This window comes from Pelobates fuscus, chromosome 1 (assembly GCF_036172605.1).
Source record: "Pelobates fuscus isolate aPelFus1 chromosome 1, aPelFus1.pri, whole genome shotgun sequence".
Classification (NCBI taxonomy): Eukaryota; Metazoa; Chordata; class Amphibia; order Anura; family Pelobatidae; genus Pelobates; species Pelobates fuscus.
In genome coordinates this window covers 129,692,794-129,713,109 of record NC_086317.1, presented here as the reverse complement: position 1 = coordinate 129,713,109, position 20,316 = coordinate 129,692,794, and positions in this window count along the sequence as shown.

The window sequence follows — 20,316 nt, the reverse complement described above, 5'->3', positions numbered from 1 at the left end:
TGAGCTTTTCAGGAGCTCAGTCATCCTTTCACGCTTTACCAGTATTAGCGATTTAAATACAGCAAATTTACCGGTCTCTCTCAGAACCTTGGTTTAGCGGTCTGAGAATCTGCCAAAAGTTGTTTGGTCAATTTGGCTAATATACCGACTCAGCTACTCACTACCTAAACGTCTGTATATATGTGCATTATAAACGGCAAGCTTATTTCATTACAGACCGCTTGCACCACGCTCTGTAAAATAACTCAGCAGTAGGAGCCGGTACAGCCGGTACAGCAGCTCACACTACTCAATTTACTTCTAACTTTATACTCTGTTGTCACTATGTCTCATACAACAGTGTATCAATAACGGATCACTCATATACGATAATCTTTATTAGCGAGTTAATCCGTGATGTCAGTTCACTAGCACCTCGGCAGGCAGTCTGGTAATCTGACATAAGTGCTTTGGTAAATCTGTTAATTATACCCATACAGCTACTTTACCACTAAAATGTCTCTAAATAGTGTTTTGAAAATGGCAAGCTCATCTATTTAATGATCATACCGCTTGAACAGACGTTCTGCTATATATACTCAGTAGCAGTAATTTAGTTAGCAGCTCACACTGCTGTATACACTTTCGGGCTTTGTATCATTAAAAGTATAGCCCTTTCGACTTTGTAAGTCACAGTGGCTTACTGTTTTGTTCCACTGTCTCCACTTTTTTATATACCGTATATACTCGAGTATAAGCCGACCTGAATATAAGCCAAGGCCCCTAATTTTACCCAAAAAAACTGGGAAAACTTATTGACTCGAGTATAAGACTAGGGTGAGAAATGCAGCAGCTACTGGTAAATTTCTAAATAAAATTAGATCCTAAAAAAAATATATTAATTGAATATTTATTTACAGTGTGTGTATAATGAATGCAGTGTGTGTGTATGAATGCAGTGTGAGTGTATGAATGCAGTGTGAGTGTATGAATGCAGCGTGTGTATGGGTGCAGCGTGTGTATGAGTGCAGTGTGTGTGTATGAGTGCAGCGTGAGTGTATGAGTGCAGCGTGTGTGTATGAGTGCAGCGTGTGTGTATGAGTGCAGCATGTGTATGAGTGCAGTGTGTGTGTATGAGTGCAGTGTATGAGTGCAGTGCAGTGTATGAGTGCTGTGTGTGTGTGTGTGTGCAGTGTGTGTGTGTGTATGAATGCAGTGTGTGTGTATGTGTGTGTGTGTGTGTGTGTGTGTGTTGCAGAGCCTTGGTGGGGGGTGGGCAAGTTTTTATTTTAATTTTTTTATTATTTTAATTTTTTTATTATTTTTTTTTATTATTATTATTTATTATTTTTATTTATTTAATTTAATTATTATTATTGTATTATTTATTATTTAATTATTATAATTTTTTATTATCCCTAATTATTTTTTTTTCGTCCCCCCTCCCTGCTTGATACATGGCAGGGAGGGGGGCTCCTTCCCTGGTGGTCCAGCATTGGCAGTTCAGTGGGGGGGGAGAGGGGGCTGCAGAGAGCGTTACTTACCTGTCCTGCAGCTCCTGTCAGCTCTCTCCTCCTCCGCGCCGTCCGTGCAGCTCCCTCTGTCAGCTCCCAGTGTAAGTCTCGCGAGAGCCGCGGCTCTCGCGAGATTTACACTGGGAGCTGACCGAGGTGCTGAACTGACGGCGCGGAGGAGGAGAGAGCTGACAGGAGCTGCAGGACAGGTAAGTACAGCTCTGCCAGCCCCCCTCTCCCCCGGTCTGTATTATGGCAATGCAAATTGCCATAATACAGACTCTGACTCGAGTATAAGCCGAGTTGGGGTTTTTTAGCACAAAAAATGTGCTAAAAAACTCGGCTTATACTCGAGTATATACCGTATATATATTTATATTTGTTGTTTGGTGGGTCAACATACCAACCGCTACTTTTATTTTATTTAGTTATAATTAAAAGCTAAGTTTTATTGTTGGGAATTAGCTATCTGCTAGAATATTTTTCCCATTTTAGTTTCCCTCCAGATTGAGGGAAACCCACTCTATCAGGATTATTTCTACGTATCTTTCCTGTCCTTTCTCTCTACGTTCCTTCTATCGTTTTGTGAAATTATTATGCAAATTCTATTTAAGTGTCACAAAGATTAAATATTTAGTTTTTCAGTTTAACTCATGGATGGCATTGTGTCTCAGGGCTCTTTTGATCACTGAAAACAATCTCGGACACCTGTGATAATTAGATTGCCAGGTGAGCCCAATTTAAGGAAAAACTACTAAAGGAGGGTGTTCCACATTATTAAGCAGAGCACCATTTTCATGCAATATGGGGAAGAAAAAGAATCTCTCTGCTGCCGAAAAGAGTGAAATAGTTCAATGCCTTGGACGAGGTATGAAAACATAAGATATTTCACGAAAACTTAAGCGTGATCATTACACTATTAAGAGATTTGTGGCTGATTCAGAGCACATACAGGTTTGTGCAGATAAAGGCACATTGAGGAAGATTTCTGCCAGATCCATGCATCAGATCAAGAGAGCAGCTGCTAAAATACCATTACATAGCAGCAAACAGATATTTGAAGCTGCTGGTGCCTCTGGAGTCCCACGGACATCAAGGTGTAGAGTCCTCCAGAGTCTTGTAACTGTGCATAAACCTTCTATTCGGCCACCACTTATCAATGCTCACAAGCAGAAACGGCTGCATTGGGCAGAAAAATACATGAAGACTTATTTTCAAACAGTCCTGTTCACTGATGAGTGCCGTGCAACCCTGGATGGTCCAGATGGATGGAGTAGTGGATGGTTGGTGGACGGCCACCCTGTTCCAACAAGGCTGCGACATCAGCAAGGTGGTGGTGGAGTCATGTTTTGGGCCGGAATCATGGGAAGAGAGCTGGTCGGCCCCTTTAGGGTCCCTGAAGGTGTAAAGATGACCTCTACAAAGTATGTGGAGTTTCTGACTGACCACTTTCTTCCCTGGTACAGAAGGAAGAACTATGCTTTCCGTAGTAAAATCATCTTCATGCATGACAATGCACCATCTCATGCTGCAAAGAATACCTCTGCATCAATGGCTGCTATGGGGATAAAAGGAGAGAAAGTCATGGTGTGGCCTCAATCCTACCCTGACCGCAATCCTATTGAGAACCTTTGGAGCATCCTCAAGCCTTATGAGGGTGGGAGGCAGTTTACATCCAAACAGCAGCACTGGGAGGCTATTCTGACATCTTGCAAACAAATTCAAGCAGAAACTGTCCAAAAACTCACATGTTCAATGGATTCAAGACTTGGGAAGCTGCTATCAAATAAGGGGTTCTATGTTAAAATGTAACGTGACCTGTTAAAATGTTTAAAAAGTAGAGATGTCCCGAACAGTTCGCCGGGAACCATTCGCAGGCGAACATAAAAAGTTTGCGAACTTTTGTCGGTCCGCCCTCTATTACGTCATCATTGAGTAAACTTTGACCCGGTACCTCACAGTCAGCTGACACATTCTGGGAGGGAGGGTCTGCTGCTGATTGGCTGGAATGTGTCTGCTGACTGTGAGGTACCGGGTCAACGTTTACTCAATGATGACGTAATAGGGGGCGGACCGACACATCGCGCGTGTTCATGTCCCGGCGAACTGTTCGGGACATCTCTATTAAAAAGTTAAAATGTTGTTATAAGTTTGATTGAAATAGCTTTTGATTTCAGTAAATATGCTGCAAACACAACAAATGACAATTTTCAGTTCTTTACAACCTATAAAATGTTTTGAAACTTACTGTGTGTAATAATTTGGAAGAGTGCATTGTAAGTTTTTTATGTTTAAAAAAAATACTGTTATCATTAGGAAGTTTGTTCAATAAAATTTGAATTGTACTCTTAATAGTTGATAACATGAGAATTATGCTGACTGTTATTTACATCAATTATTTAGGTAAATTATAAAAATATAATTTTCATACTAATTTGGAACAGGGTGTACTGCGCTAGTGCCTGGGAAGCGCTTGCAGGGCTGCTAGGGGACAAGCTGGGACAGGTTAGGCAGAGGCAGGAGGAGGTTGCCACTTTATTAAGGGCTTTGCTGGCTAGGTTCCCTGGGGGGAACTCTGTTCCCATGGTACTGGTTCTGGTGAGGGTGGTGCTGCACGGGTTTCAGAGGGTAGGGAGCGTGCGGTGAGGTATTTGCGCCCTAGTCTCCCGGGCTGTGAGCTGTCTCCCCTGGGGTTGCACATGCCCAGGGATGACAGGAACAAGAATGTGCAGGGTGAGTATGTGGACCTGCTGTCCTTGGTCCCTCCAGACCAGGAATCTGTACATAGACCATGGCGTGGAGACATGGCTGATGGTGAGAAGGGTAAGAAGCTACCTCGGATGTTTGAGAACTGTCTGCAGGGGTTTTTGCCAGTATCCTGTCAGGTAGTTTTCCAAATAGAACGCCTGCCTTGTTCAGCTATTTTGATTTAATTTGGGGTCCGTACAAGGTCTACGGGGCTATGTGAGACCTGGACTTTGGAGTGGAGGATGGTAGCTTGTGACTACTGTTGATGACGCTGAGTTGCCTTGCCCTCTTTCCAGGCGCTGCCAGCGCCCAAGTGGTGCATCAGCAGGGCAGGGAAAAAGAGTTTGTTGGCTCTTTAATGAGAGCCACTGCAGGTGGTATGGCTCCTGCAGATTCCGGCACGAATGCTCCCATTGCGGAAGAGTACATCCGGCCCTTAGATGCTTCAAGAAAGATAAGCCAGGTCCAGTAAGGACAACATTCCTCTACTGGAAGATTCTGGTGAACGTCGCAAGGATGCTGTGATAATAATATTCCATATTAATTAAGAATGATTGATTAATAACTATGGAGCAAATTAAACTATTATAGATAGTGCCCGTACACAGTACTGAAAATGTTAATAACCACAAAACACAGCACCAGAATGACATGCATACCATCACGAGAATATTATGAGAACGTAGCTAGCTTTTAGATAAGAGATAATTAACCGCACAGATCTGGCATGGCATTGTTGGTGGGGCTGGACAGCCTGGCCAGCTGCAGGTCCCATCCAACACTTGCAAGGTCTTTTCTGGGCTCCACTGATAAGGGGATTTGATGGAAAAGTACAGACTATTCATCCCATTGATTATTAAGAATGTTATAAAAGACAAGAAAACTTGGCACCCACCTGTAATATGGATGCGTATTGCTGGTTCTGCTGATTCCCAGTAAGAGAGGGTCCTCTTCTAGACAGCTGATGTGTAGATCAGTCTCCTTGCCTTGCCAGAAGTTCTCTCAGTCGAGTGCAGCAAGCGTCTCTTATGGTGATGTATACTTAAGCTGTTTCTTTAAGCTGTTTCCTTAAGCTGTAATTACTTATTGATTAAGTCTGTTTCTAGTAGTTATTTACAAGTACTTGATGTCAGTGTCTTTCCCTTTCTCAAATACTCAATTTACTCATCCCGTATAGGGTTTTGGTGCCCACCAATATCTTTAAAAACCTTAGGGTAATTGATTATTGCTTTTTGATATTGGTGCTTCATGAATTTAATGATTAGGCACCACAGATGCGCCCGTGGCTAGAGCGGTACCCTAGGCGGTGGGAAGCGCGGATATAACTCAATGGGTTTTCTTACGGTTTTTGGATTCCTATTGTCCATTCTGAGTTGTTGTCCTGTGTGGCTAATTTGCATTGGGTTTTGAGAAAAGAGGATTTCTTGGCAGATAAACTGGAAAAGGAAATTGCCTCAGGGTCAAGTGGGTATGGTGTGTATTTTCAAGGCCATTGGTGTGTGGCGGCATGGCCCTCTGGGTGGCGTAGCTCCTAGCTGACGGGTAACCTAAAATGTTTGGAGCCGTTCCCCATTGTGGTCTCGGTTTACTTGTGGGGTTTGGACTTTGCAAACAGGAAAGTGATTGTTTACACAAACAACATGAGTTTGGTCCATGTGATTGATCGGTCTACATATGGGTCCCCTCCGGTCTTGGCATTGCTCAGGCGTTTAGGGCTACATATAGCCTAACATGTACCGTATGGATTATAGGCATGTTCCAGGTGTGGCCAATGTCATTGCTAGCTCTCTTTCTTGGTTTCAGTGAGACCGGTTTTGGGAGTTGGCTCCGGAGGTGGCGCAGATGGAAACCCCTTGCTTGGTTTATTTGTGGAACCTGGTTTCAGACATCTGAGGCACTTGATATGGGGGTCCTTGGCAGAGTCTACGGCGGAGGCATGTAGTGTGGTCTGGGGTCGTTGGTGGGCCCTAGTTAGGAATCAGGATGTTTCATCAGATGCAGGTAGATTGTTGCAGACACTTTCATTCTTGGAATCCTTGTGTGCTGCAGGTAAGTCTGCTGCAATGGCCGAACGGTCCTCATCTGCTCTCTCCTTTATGTTCCATGTTGTACATTGGTTGGATGTTACCAAGGCATTTTGCATAGCGCGGGTTTTAAAAGGATGGAAGAAAGGTCGTTGCCCGGACAAACATCAGCCTATTTCTGGGGCCATGCTTATTCAGCTGCTAGAGTTCCTGCCGCAGGTTTGTGTTTCAGATTACGAGGTATTACTGTTTCGCGTGGTCTTTTCTCTGTGCTTTTTTTGGTGGCCTTCATATAGGGGAGCTGGTAGCACCTAGGGCTAGTGCACCAGCTGCGATGCTGCTCTCTGATATCTCGGTATCCTCACAGGGTGTTCTGTTGGGTATTCGTTGTTCCAAGATGCATCGGTTAGGTAGGGGTGAGAAGGTACGTATTGGTTTTACAGGGGTTTCCTTCTGTCCAGGTCATTTGTTACAGGAATATTTGTTGGTTCGCGGAGGTCAAGGAGGCTCACTGTTGGTTTATCAGAACAGTTCATCCTTGAGCCGTTTTATATTTTCCAGAGTCCTGCGTAAATGTATTATCTGGACGGGTGGGAACCCCAGGCAATATTCAACACCTTTGTTTAGGATAGGAGCAGTTACCTAGGCCAGCTTACTGGGGCTCCCGGCGGAAGCTTTAAAGCGACTGGGTCATTGGGAATCGGGTTGTTTTCAGCTCTATGTGCGTACACACTTGTTGTAATGTTATTGTTACGCTACTAGGGGGGATTTGGGTTGGAACTCAACTGCAGCTTGTAAACTCCCTAATTACAATAGTGAAGAAATGGAGAATCCTTAAGTATTAATACTGTAGCTTTAAGAAAGAGAGAATCACTGGTAACTTGATTCAACCAAAGTTTTAATAAGTGTTAAACTTAAATGAATTGCATTTAGGCAATAATCCAATAAGAAGAGGTGCAAGTATTCAACAACACAAAGTTCATTATTTAGTATTTCTTCAGAGATGCATTAAGTAACATTCTTTAAGTTCATGAGATTAATCTTCAATAGGAACAATAATCAAGTAGCTAAGAATATTTGCAAAGCAAGAACAGTTCATAGATTAAGCATGATGGGAGTTGTCCTTGATGAGATTAGTAGCTTGAAGCACTGAAAGTATTTGCAAAGCAAGAACAGTTCATAGTGATTAAGCATGATGGGAGTTGTCCTTCATGTTAAGCATGATGGGAGTTGTCCTTCATGAGATTAGTAGTTTGTAGCAATGAAGATTAGAGTAAGCAAGCAATAGTTCATTAATAAATGATATTGTAGACAAATAGCTGACAGATATACTTAAGGTTTATATGGGTAGTCCTCCAATAGTCCAGACATATGGTCCACTTGTAAAGTAGCAAAGTATCCATTCTCCTGTAATCCTTTATGGCATGTAGCAATCCTTGCATTTGCTCAAAGGCTGGAACGGCTTGTCTCAGCTTGTGGAGAGGTAAGTCTGGTGGAAGTAGCTCCCAGTACCTGAGCCTGTGGAGCCCGCAGTCTCGCGGAGGCAGCTCACACGTTAGCTCATACAACCAATCACCAAGCCCCCTCTCTCTGGCCCAGTCTCCCTAAATACCGTCAGAGCTGTGTCAGAGGGGTGCGGGGTCCGGCTCCTCACAGCTGAGTGCCGAACCCGGAAGTGTTACTCCATGACAGTTATGTAGTTATATATGAATGTTCTAACAGATGTAATTTGTCTCGTAGGAGAAGTCCCTCATTATGTGTGGATTGTGGGTCATTCATATGTGTACTGGGCAGCTTAGAGGGTGGAAGAACAAATAGCCACAATTTGGGGTTCCCTTACCAAACTGTTAGGGTACATTGGTGGGTGTTGAGGGGGTTGTGTTGGGACCAATTGTATGCAGAGTGCGCACCTCTTAGCTGCTGCATATCTGGTCCAATTACGCTAGTTTTGCATGCAGGAATGATATCGACCAACGGTTGTCGGTCGTTCTCATTCGTGCAATGCGGCTTGATATAGCGCTCTGTTTCACGCTGTTTCGAGACCTGACTCTGATCTGGTCGGATATGGTGCCTCGACCTGTTTGGAGATTAAGTGGGAATGGTAAAGCTTTGAAGCGTTGCAGGCGTAAAATCAATATGACCATTTTGCGCTTTGTCAGAAAGCTTGACGGCAGCGTAGTAGGCAATACTAACTGGAAGGTGAGAACTCAAATGTTATGTGACAGGATGGAGTTAATTTAGCGTCACTTGGACTGGATATTTTTAATGTTGGGTTGCAGATTGGCATTGACGCTGCGCTGTCGGCGGGGGGACGCAATGCCGTCGAGGCATAGCGTGTGATTGGGCGGCATCGCGGTGGCAGGTTCCCTGGACAGTGCAGCTGAAGGAAGGAGTATGATGCAGTGGCACCTTGGGGAGACTACAGTCGGTACAGGTGATGACTCGTGACAGCTGTGTTGGGCTCTTGAAGAGTATAATGGCAGGTATAACAATGTTGACAGGTATAACAATGTTATGTTATGGTTTAATAAAGCTGTGGCCGATGCCCTTATCCACTTTAAAGTTGTCCAGTGTGTTATTGGGGGCAACGGTGGGGGTTAAAAATGGGTCAGCAGTCAAGTTTCCCCCTGGACAAATAGGGAAGGGGCAGAATGACTGATGCCCATGGATTGTGGGCTGGTATTAAAGGTTGAAACAATGTTGCAGAAAATGGAGGAGTTTTATGTGGAGCAGAGGGGAGGGGACTTACCAGTCAGCACGAGCAGTTGAGGGACCCTGACTGAAATTCCCGCCCTCCCTCCTTGGTTTTTTGCTGTGTTTGTGTGGTCTCTCTTTGCTTTTTCTTTATTGTCACAGCTGGCGGATTCCCTGGACAGCGCAGTCGAAGGAAGGAGTATGACGCAGTGGCACCTTGGGGAGACTACAGTCGGCACAGGGCTGTTGGCTAGTGACAACTGTGTTGGGCTCTTCAAGAGTATAATGGAAAACTGTCTGTTGGGCTCGCACCCAACAGCTGACAGGTTTAACAATGTTATGTTATGTTTTAATAAAGCTGTGGCTTAACCCCTTAAGGACACAGGACATGTGTGACATGTCTTGATTCCCTTTTATTCCAGAAGTTTGGTCCTTAAGGGGTTAAAACGTGTCTAGTGTGTTATTGGGGGCAATGGTGGGGGTTGGATATGGGTCAGCAGTCATGTTTTCGATGGGAGAGGTAGATCCTTGTCCTATTGTTCCCTAAACCGTTTTTTGTGCTGCTGGGCTCTTTCTTCTTTGAAGAGAGAAAGCACAGAAGTAGCTACAAAGTCCTAATGCCTTGTCTTTCTAGGCTGAGGAGGAAAGAGGAGTTGCCTTGAACTCTAAAGATGCAGTTCTCCCAAAGACTATAATTGTGAATTCAAAGTGACTTTCATATTTTCCACTTGAGAAACAAATGTCTCTCCAAAGTTTTATTGCTTAAAGATGAAAAACATCCAGGGTCATTCACTAAACTATGAATTGTTGAAGATTGACCAAGCAAATCTGAAATCTTAAAATTTGGCTATTTCAAATTCCCTGATAAATTAACAACAGCTCCACTTCTCAGTATAGCAAATATCCCTAAAGATAATATGACATCAAACCTCATGAAGTGTAAAAAAAACTCTATGGAAGAGCTACAGGATCCGTCATAGCTAACATTGTGCATAGAACGTTCCCAAACGGCTTCAATTGTTTGCACATTTTACAATAAATGGGAAATTATGTGAGAGAAAAATTGTCCCTACCTACCAAAAAATTACAGTACAGCTTTAAATATAGTGAACTATAAAGTCTAGGCTTTTAGAGAGCACTTGCTGAGGCTAAGATTTCTGGATATCTCTTTCTCAAAAACTGTTGATATAATATGAATGAACCGTACAGAATTATATATTAACTAAAGTGAGATTTAAGGTGAGTTCAATGGAATTAAAAATGTAAGGCCAGAGTAGTCAAACTGAAAGCACAGGTGACAGAGACATTTTCTAGTTCAGCTATTTTGACCTAGAGATTCACTTATGTGAATAACCCTATTAATATGTGTAGATGACTAGATAAGATTTGAGTTTATATTAACAATGCTGGAGACCTATTGTGCCTCATTGAACAAAAGTTCAATCCGGGGAAGAGCCAAGGATTGCTTTGCCATTCCAAGCTTGTATGTGAAGTAGCCACCATCAGAGTTCCATCCCTATGTCTGTTGACAGTGGAATCCAGTGGTCGTACGAGTGACCGGTGCATAGGTATCTCGCCTTCAGTCGCTGCATGGCCCTGTAGTGTAGCGGTCCCAGGAATATCGCTTGCATGGAGGAGGAAAGGAGTCCCACAATCCAAGCGAGCATCCTGAGAGGAATCATATCCATCCGTAGGGCACATCTGATTTCTTTCCTTATAGAAGCTATCTTTGCTGTGGGAAGATGCAGTACGCAGTTCTTTGAGTCGATATTGAAGCCGAGGAACTGAACCGACTGGGAAGGAGAGAGAGACAATTTTTGTCTGTTCACTACGAAACCCAAAGATTCCAGAAAGTGAACGACAAATTTCGTCTGCAATCGTAGCCTGGAAGCGGATTCGCAAAAAATTAGCAAATTGTCCAGGTACACTAAACATCGCATGCCCAAAGTCTGAATGTGAGCCATCACTGGCTTTAGCAGCTTCGTGAAACACCACGGAGCCGAACTGAGGCCAAATGGCAGACATGTAAACTGGCATGTTTGTCCTCTCCACCGGAATCGGAGGAAGCGACGGCAGTCTAGGGCAACGGGTACCGACAGGTGTGCGTCCTTGAGGTCCAGATGTGTAAACCAGTCATTCTCGATGAGAAGGTCTTGTAGAAAATGAACTCCTTCCATCTTGAAGTGACGTGGACTCACCAGTAGAGAAGCAACCGCGTCCCTGTCCTCTGAAGCCTCTGTCTCTATCTGCGCCTCTGTAGGACGAAGTCCTCTGTGCAGTAGATGGGAAGAAGTGTGATGACTGTGGGTACGATCTGGAACCTGTTGACCAGAAGTAGCTGGTGGCTCGGCTCCGCTGCCAACCAGCCCTCCCAAAACCACCTCTTCCAGTAGAGGCACGGAAAACCTGCTTTAGTGAGGTTTGGGCTTTATTTAGGGTGGTGAATACATTCACATGTTTCTTGAGTTCTGCTATGAACGATTCGCCAAAAAGTAGGCCCTTTGCGTATGGGCCGAATTATTTTGATCCTAAGTCCAAGACCTTGTTGCCCATGCAGATCAGTGCAGCTTTGCGTCTTTCGGCGCATAGTTCCGCATTTGCGTTGCCCAGGAGGCATATTGAGCATTGAGCCCATTCTTGGATGGAGTTAGGGTCGAGTTGTGTACCCTGGTTGAGTGCCAGATCCGCAAAGTAGAGCATCTTTGCAATTGGGCCGAGTAAGTCAAGTACTTTATCTTGTGCCGCCTTCAGGCCTTTCTCCACGCCTTTGCGAGGGTCCTGCCCTGAGCGTGACATAAAGAGTACCACAGTGGTGTCGAATTCAGGAGTAACTGTCGCTTTGTCTGGTAGCAGTGGTCTGGGGCATTCGGCCTTGAGTCGTGTGCGAACCTTCTTCTTCAAGGGTTTGCGCAGCCAATAGTGCATGAAACGTGCTAGGTGGTTGGGGAGGCTCCACTCTAAAGACCGTGGGTGTCGGATGTTGTGAGGGTCGAAGAGTGGGGTCCCTTGTTTATCCAGGAACATTCCATCTTCGGCCACTCCGGTTTTAGTATCGCTTGGGCTGCCTCGGCCGTCTTCACCAAGTTTAGTTTCCCTAATGTACTTCGAGGATGTGTGAAGTAGGTCTTTCAATTCCTCTTCCTCTGATGGTGAGTCGTCCTCGTGCCACTCATCTACCACGTCCAGTGTGCGCGGTGGGTAATAATCTTCCTCGTCGGAAGATGGTGGTGGACGGGGTTTGGGTTCCAGGTGCTCCGTCTGCTTTTTCCGTTTGATGGGTGTCTTGCCCTTGACCTTAGTGGCAGGGGTGCTGGAGCCCTTCCATTGCCGCTTTGACTTGGAGACTTCTGAGCCCGAGACCTCCATCAAGTCTGGGGAACTAATGTCAACGTGGGTTTGGGGCAGAGCTCGTAACAGAGCCTTCCCCACTGAAGCCGCTACTGCAGCGTTTATCATTGCCTGAAAATCTTGGGTCGGTTGCTAAGTGTCCTCCATGACTCGTTCTCGTCCTGTTGTGAGGGGGTAGTGGTGGGAGGGCAGCACATAGGGGTGCCAGTCTCCTGGTACAACTGGGGATCGCCCAGGTTAGATGGCCTGAATTGCCTGAATTTGTCTGAGTGTATGAATTTAGTGCCAAGTTTAGAGGGATCACCTCTATCAGTTTAATATAGCTACTGAGAGCCGTGGTGCAGGCGTGACTGTCTGGTGGTTGTGAGGGTTTAGCTGGGTTCACCACAGTCGTATGCCAGAGCTGTATGCACGTGAAAAATCTGAGGTATTCTTGAAGCGTGTGGGGGCTTGTCCCCATAAGGTCTGCGTCCGCAGGACCCTTGTGCATTTGGCTGGGGTTCACCCCAGGGGGTGTTCTATGATAACCCAGAGAACATCCACGTTTTAATTATTGGCACATTACAGGCATTGCATGCATATCTGGGGGGGTCACCCCAGGTGGTGTGCCATGAAAACCCAGAGGACATCCACTTTCAGAAATGTACATTAGGTACAGTAAATCTATCTATCTATCTATATATATATATATATATATATATATATATATATATCCCTGTGAAGGGTAATATGATATACACCCAGTTTCCGTAATAATTATTCATGTAAACCATATCCAGCAAGTGGAGTGGTATTGTAGTACTGTAAACTGACAGACAGTGTTTAATCATTCAGTATACATATAGAGGAGAATCTTTAGTTGATCTTAGCTGTGTACAGGTTAGACAGTGTGTTGCAAATCCTTATAAAATACAATGCTAAAGGTGCAGATAGGGTGATTCCCGATCTGTAAAAGTAGAGGGAAAAATGGCCGCCGTGAATCTTGAGATACCCGCCGTTTGTGCGCAAATATCAGAAAAGCCCTAGCTAGTCGCGGGCCCGCCGAAATACCACAGAGTAAGCATCCCAGCCTCCCTCCAACCCGTCCCTATACAGTTAGAGAAATACAGTTAACTGATCCCCTAAAGGGTCTGCGGTGCGGGCGCAGTACTGCCCGCAGTGAGGGGAAACACACCAGGTAGAGCAGGATAGAATAACAATACATAACAATGTAAATAAATAACCATAAAATAACCATTAAATATAAGTAGGGACAGGTATAGGAGAGCCAGGGAGTATAGAGTAAGTAAAGAATAGAAAAATAAGTACAAAACAATCTTTTAAATGAGAAGCAATCAGGAGAGACAAAATACTCTGACCTGTGCCAGGCTGGAGCAGCAAAGAAAGAGGAAGTGATGTCATAGACAGAGCCTTTTGTATACCTATTGATTTTTTTTCTGATTGGTTGTTCTGTTTCTGTGCTGCTGTAGATTTTCAGCAAAGAGAGTTATGCAAATATGAAGCCTCCTGTCATGTGGTAAAATTACACTTAACAAGTGATACAGATAAAAACCCAGCAAGTTGATTTGCGCACACAGAGATCTTTAAAGGATCACTATAGTGTCAGGAAAACAAACTTGTTTTCCTGACACTATAGTATCCTTAGGAACCCCCACCCTCAGTGCCCCCTTCCCTCAGTACTTACATTAATCAAGCACCGGGCTCCCTCGGTGCTGGTGTCCTCTCCTCCCCCGGCAAGTGCCGCGCGCACATTCAAACAGTCCATAGGAAAGCATTTCTCAATGCTTTCCTATGGACATTCTGCACGCTGGCTGCGAATTTTGCATCCAGTGTCGCAGGAAGCGCCTCTAACGGCTTTCAGGAAGACAGCCAGTAGAGGCTGGATTAACCCTGCAATGTAAACATAGCAGTTTCTCTGAAAATCCTATGTTTACATCTGAAGGGTTAAAACCTGGGGGACCTGGCACCCAGACCACTTCATTGAGCTGAAGTGGTCTGGGTGACTATAGTGTCCCTTTAATTTACCTTCTAATCACTTATATCTTTAGTAGCCAAAATAGAAGGAACTGATTTTATCTCCTGTATATAAAATAAATTACATCACATTTGGCCCCCAAATCCACAATCTCAGTAAATTAGAATATTACATGCAATTAATAAAACAAGGAGTGGACATATCGGATCTCTGAAAAGTATAAGCATGCATATGGACTCAGTACTTTGTTTGGGCCCCTTTTGCAGCAATTACTGCCTCAATGCGGCGTGGCATGGAAGCTATCAGCCTGTGACACTGCTGAGGTGTTATGGAAGACCAGGATGCTTCAATAGCGGCCTTCAGCTCTTCTGCATTGTTCAGTCTCATGTCTCTCATCTTTCTCTTGGCAATGCCCCATAGATTCTCTATGGGGTATAGGTCAGGCGAGTTTGCTTGCCAATCAAGCACATTAATCCCACGGTCATTGAACCTTTGGTGCTTTTGGCAATGTGGGCAGGTGCCAAGTCCTGCTGAAAACTTAAGTCAGCATCCCCATAAAGCTCGTCTGCGGAAGGAAGCACGAAGTGCTCCAAAATCTCCTGGTAGACGGCTGCATTGACCCTGAACTTAATGAAGCACAGTGGACCAACACCAGCAGATGACATGGCTCCCCAAATCAACACAGACTGTGGAAACTTCACACTGGACTTCAAGCATCTTGCAGTGTGTGCCTCTCCATTCATCCTCCAGACTCTGGGTCCTTGGTTTCCAAATGAGATGCAAAAGTTGCTCTCATCAGAAAAGAGGACTTTGGACCACTGAGCAACAGACCAGGTCCGTTTTCCTTTAGCCCAGGTAAGACGCTTCTGACATTGTTTGTTGTTCAGGAGCGGCTTGACAAGAGGAATACGACATCTGAAGCCCATGTCCAGGATCCGTCGGTGTGTGGTGGCTCTTGATGCACTGACTCCAGCCTCATACTAGACTGATGGATCGGTAGTAATTTGAAGGCGTTACTTATATCCATGTTCCTTCCCCCACTGACCGATCACTCTCCTGTTATTTGCACTGATGCAGCAGCCCACTCGGGGTTTGCTGCAATTTTTTATAACTACTGGTTCAGGGCAGTGGTGTATCCTGGTTTTGTGCTGCCCTAGGCAGGACAAAACTCAGGCGCCCCCCTCCATTCCCCCCACGCCATCCCCACCCAACCCTTCCCCCCGCCCCACCTTCTAAATACACACACACACACACACACACACACACACACACATTCACTGACAGATACGCATACACAATCTAACAGAAACACACACTCGCTAACAGGAACACACACACACTAACAGGCACACACACACACTAACAGACACACACACACACTAACAGACACACACACACTAACAGACACACACAGACACACACTAACAGACACACACACAGACCCACACTAACAGACACACACACACACACACACTAACAGACACACACACACACACACACTAACAGACACACACTAACAGACACACACACTAACAGACACACACAGACCCACACTAACAGACACACACACACACACACACATACACTAACAGACACATACACACACACACACACTAACAGACACGTACACACACACTAACAGACACACACACACACACACACTAACAGACATACACTCACTCACATTAACACATTTTTTTTAACCCCCCCAGCCTCCTTACCTTTGGGAATGCTGGGGGGGGTTCTCTTTCTCCCCGGGGGTCCAGTGGCTGCTGGGCGGGTGGGCGGCTGGCAAGGGAGCACTTTCCCCTGAGCACTCTGCTCAGCTCCCTCCAGAGCTGCAGAGTGATGCCGGGAACCGGAATATGACGTCAGGGTATTTACATCCAAATCAGGAGAACGGTGTAGGAATTACAACAGTTTGTATATGTGCCTCCCACTTTTAAAGGGACCAAAAGTAATAGGACAGATTAACAGTCATAAATCAAACTTTCACTTTTTAATACATGGTTGCAAATACTTTGCAGTTAATTACAGCCTGAAGTCTGGAACGCATAGACATCACCAGACGCTGGGTTTCATCCCTGGTGATGCTCTGCCAGGCCTCTGTTGCAACTGTCTTCAGTTCCTGCTTGTTCTTGGGGCATTTTTCCTTCAGTTTTGTCTTCATCAAGTGAAATGCATGCTCAATCAGATTCAAGTCAGGTGATTGACTTGGCCATTGCATAACATTCCACTTCTTTCCCTTAAAAAAATCTTTGGTTGCTGTTGCAGTATGCTGCGTGTCATTGTCCATCTGCATTGTGAAACGCCGTCCAATGAGTTCTGAAGCATTTGGCTGAATATGAGCAAATAATATTGCCCAAAACACTTCAGAATTCATCCTGCTGCTTTTGTCAGCAGTCACGTCATCAATAAATACAAGAGAACCAATTCCATTGGCAGCCATATGCTTTGAATCATGAGCAGTTCCTCTCCTTCTCCATACTCTTCTCTTCCCATCACTCTGGTACAAGTTGATCTTGGTCTCATCTGTCCATAGGATGTTGTTCCAGAACTGTGAATGTTTTTTTAGATGTTGTTTGGCAAACTCTAATCTGGCCTTCCTGTTTTTGAGGCTCACCAATGGTTTTCATCTTGTGGTGAACCCTCTGTATTCACTCCGGTGAAGTCTTCTCTTGATTGTTGACTTTGACACACATACACCTACCTCCTGGAGAGTGTTCTTGATCTGGCCAACTGTTGTGAAGGGTGTTTTCTTCACCAGGGAAAGAATTCTTCGGTCATCCACCATAGTTGTTTTCCGTGGTCTTCCGGGTCTTTTGGTGTTGCTGAGCTCACCAGTGCGTTCTTTCTTTTTAAGGATGTTCCAAACAGTTGATTTGACCACACCTAATGCTATCTCTCTAAAGGGTTTGTTTTGTTTTTTCAGCCTAATGATGGCTTGCTTCACTGATAGTGACAGCTCTTTGGATCTCAAATTGAGAGTTGACAGCAACAGATTCCAAATGCAAATAGCACACTTGAAATGAACTCTGGACCTTTTATCTGCTTCTTGTAAATGGGATTAAAGCACATCTTGTTCATTTAATTTCAAATCCATTGTGGTGGTGTATAGAGCCAAAAAGATTAGAATTGTGTAGATGTCCTAATATTTATGGACCTGACTGTAGTTCCCTGATGCCCCTAATTAGCACAGTGCAAACGCATCATTAGATGCGCTTGTGCTATGTTCAGGGCACTAAGAATTTGCAGAGAGTACTGAAACAGAGCTTGCAGGGTATGCAGGGTATGCTGTCGGTGGGATGGCCAGTTGGATTGATAGGCAGCCTGGCTTGGCCCCCTTTACCTGCCTCCCACTGGCATGCCGATTCTTGGATTGCCAGAGTTGGGTGGTACGATTTAGTTATCTGGGATAGATTTAGCTAAGTGTTCTGGAAAGTCATGATTAAATTCCCTCATTAATTTGTTTGTATTTTTTTTTAAATGTTCTAAAAGTGAGATTTGTTTACAGTTTTTGCAAAGATTTCCATTGTAGAAGACTGTCAAATTTAAAATGGTGGAAATAAGAAAAGGGAAACAAAACATTTTTCTATTTATAAATCCTTATGGTCACAGAAAAAAAATTTAATATTTCTACAACAGAACAATTAGGGCATACAAGAAGCAACAGAGTAAAACAATAAATTTAGATTTAATAAATCTGGTGTGTGTCAAAAATTCCTGCAGATCACACCCTGGTTCGGTACTCGGTGATGAGTCAGTCACTCACTAATCACAGGAACTGAGCATTTAAAGTGATCTGCACCTGATAGATCATGTGTTTGGATTATAAAGCTCCACTGGACCACTAGAGATTAATTTTCATTTAATAGATTGCCATATGGCAATATAGTAGATGCTTGTTTCACCACAATACACTTTTTAGTGTCTATATTTCTAAGGATGTTTGAGGATAATGAAATAATGTTGTATAATATTTTAAATACCAACAAGGAAGCAAAATTATTATAGCCTTTCTTATCATAGGATCACAGGGACACTCGAGTCTGCAGTTCATGCCATTTTATATTGCAAACACAAAACAAAACAAAAACTTTTAAAGTTCCTCATGGTTTTCATGTTCCTCCAGGGATCTCTGCCCAAAGACTAGGAAGTAGCTGTTAGGCAGTAGAAACCCTCAATACATGAGAATGTGTAGTGTTGGGTTCTGTAAATCTCTAAAGTTATAAACTCAGAGAAAAAGCAGTGTTTCCAATGCCACACCCCTAGTGGCAGTCACTCAAGATGGCTACTAGAGATGCTTCCTATCTTAGTTCAGCACATTGTGCAACTATGTTCAGCATCTCCACGCTCTGCTTGATTCAATTCATCTCTATGAGGAGATGTTGATTGGCACAGCGTGCATGTGCAATAGCCTCCTGATACTTTCTTATGTTCCTAGTTACGCAGAGGCGTAACTAGAAATCATAGGGCCCGAGTGCGAAAAATGCCCTCACCACCCCATCCTGTCTATGTGTCTCATTCTCCTCCCCCAGCTCCTCCATGTGTCTTACCTCCTGCCCCTCCTTCTCTCCCCCAGCCCCTCCATGTGTATCATTCCCTCCCATGTGTCTCATTGTGCCCCTCAGCCACTCCATGTGTCCCATCCCCCCAAGCCCATCCATGTGTCTCATCCTCCCCAATCCCTCCATGTTTCTCATTCATTCTCCCAACCCCTCTAAGTGTCTCATTCCATCCCCTTCAGTAAACACTTCCTGTCGAAAAGCTTGAACATGTCACACACAGATATTTTAAGGAGTGGAGCAGCACAGTGCAGAGCTCCTCTAAAGCCGGTCATACGGCAACCACGGCTATGCACCGGCCATGAAGTAATGCCGGCATGCCACGGTCGCAGGGGTCACAGATACGGTCGGGCCCCCTAGAGTGGTAAATATGCAACTGTCATCAGGATTCATGAGGCAGGTCCAGCTGCAGAGAGACTGGTGTGGCGAGGGAGAAAGGATAAGTAAAATCACCTTTTAACTCCACACAGGATGCCAGGAACTTAAACAGTTAGCTTAACACTATAGTGTTAGGGATACGTGTTTGCATTCCTAGCACTATAGTGTTCATTTAACAAACTCATCTCATAGTCACCAGATGCACAGGCTGAATGAGAGGACAGACTAGAAGGATTGTTTTTAATAAGTGCCTTAACCTTTCTCTCGCTCCCTGTGACAAGATGTTTACAATGTTTACTCATATACAATAAGCAAAAACTGAACCATAAAATGAAAGACATAATTCTTCAAAATATCTAGAAATAGAGCAGCAAGTAACACTGTCTCTACTTTTTAATCTTATTAAATAAATGGTGTATATATTTATTTGTAATGCCAGTTTTTTTTTCCAAGGGGTTTAGCAATTTCACATTATAAAATATTTTACTGATTGCTAAGGAATCATTTTTTGTTGACTACAGATTTTTAGGTTCCAGAAGAAAGATCACATGAGCTTAAAGGTTTAGTATGGGAACAATGTTTAACTATGATCATAGTATAACAGTTCTAAAGTAAATCAGTCTGAGACTTGAACTATAATATAAAACCTCCCACTAGCTCTGATTTTGCTGGACAATAACCAATTTGTGTCCCTGTCCTGTGTCCTCTGGTTTCCCGGTTCTGGAGACACCAAAGAAATGCACTTAACATCAGAGGTGTGAAGATATCAGTAGACAATTGCACTGTGCAGAGGGCTGAATTTTGCCTACAGATGTATGTCTGTTATGGACTTCCCAAGTTCTGTCTATTACTCTGTGCCTGTCTACTTTGCCCCTAATGCCTTGCCATCTCTGAGGTTGCAGGACTCTGGGATCACTGTGTTAAGTCTGAGAGAGCCTGATTAATGCATGGTCATTCCCTCTCAAACTGAACACAGCAATCTCTATCAGAGAGGGGGGACTGGTACCAGAATGGGCATCTCAATAAATCATGGCAGATACATACTATTATGTAGCCACACCTACACTGTTACACACACTACTGCACATGCT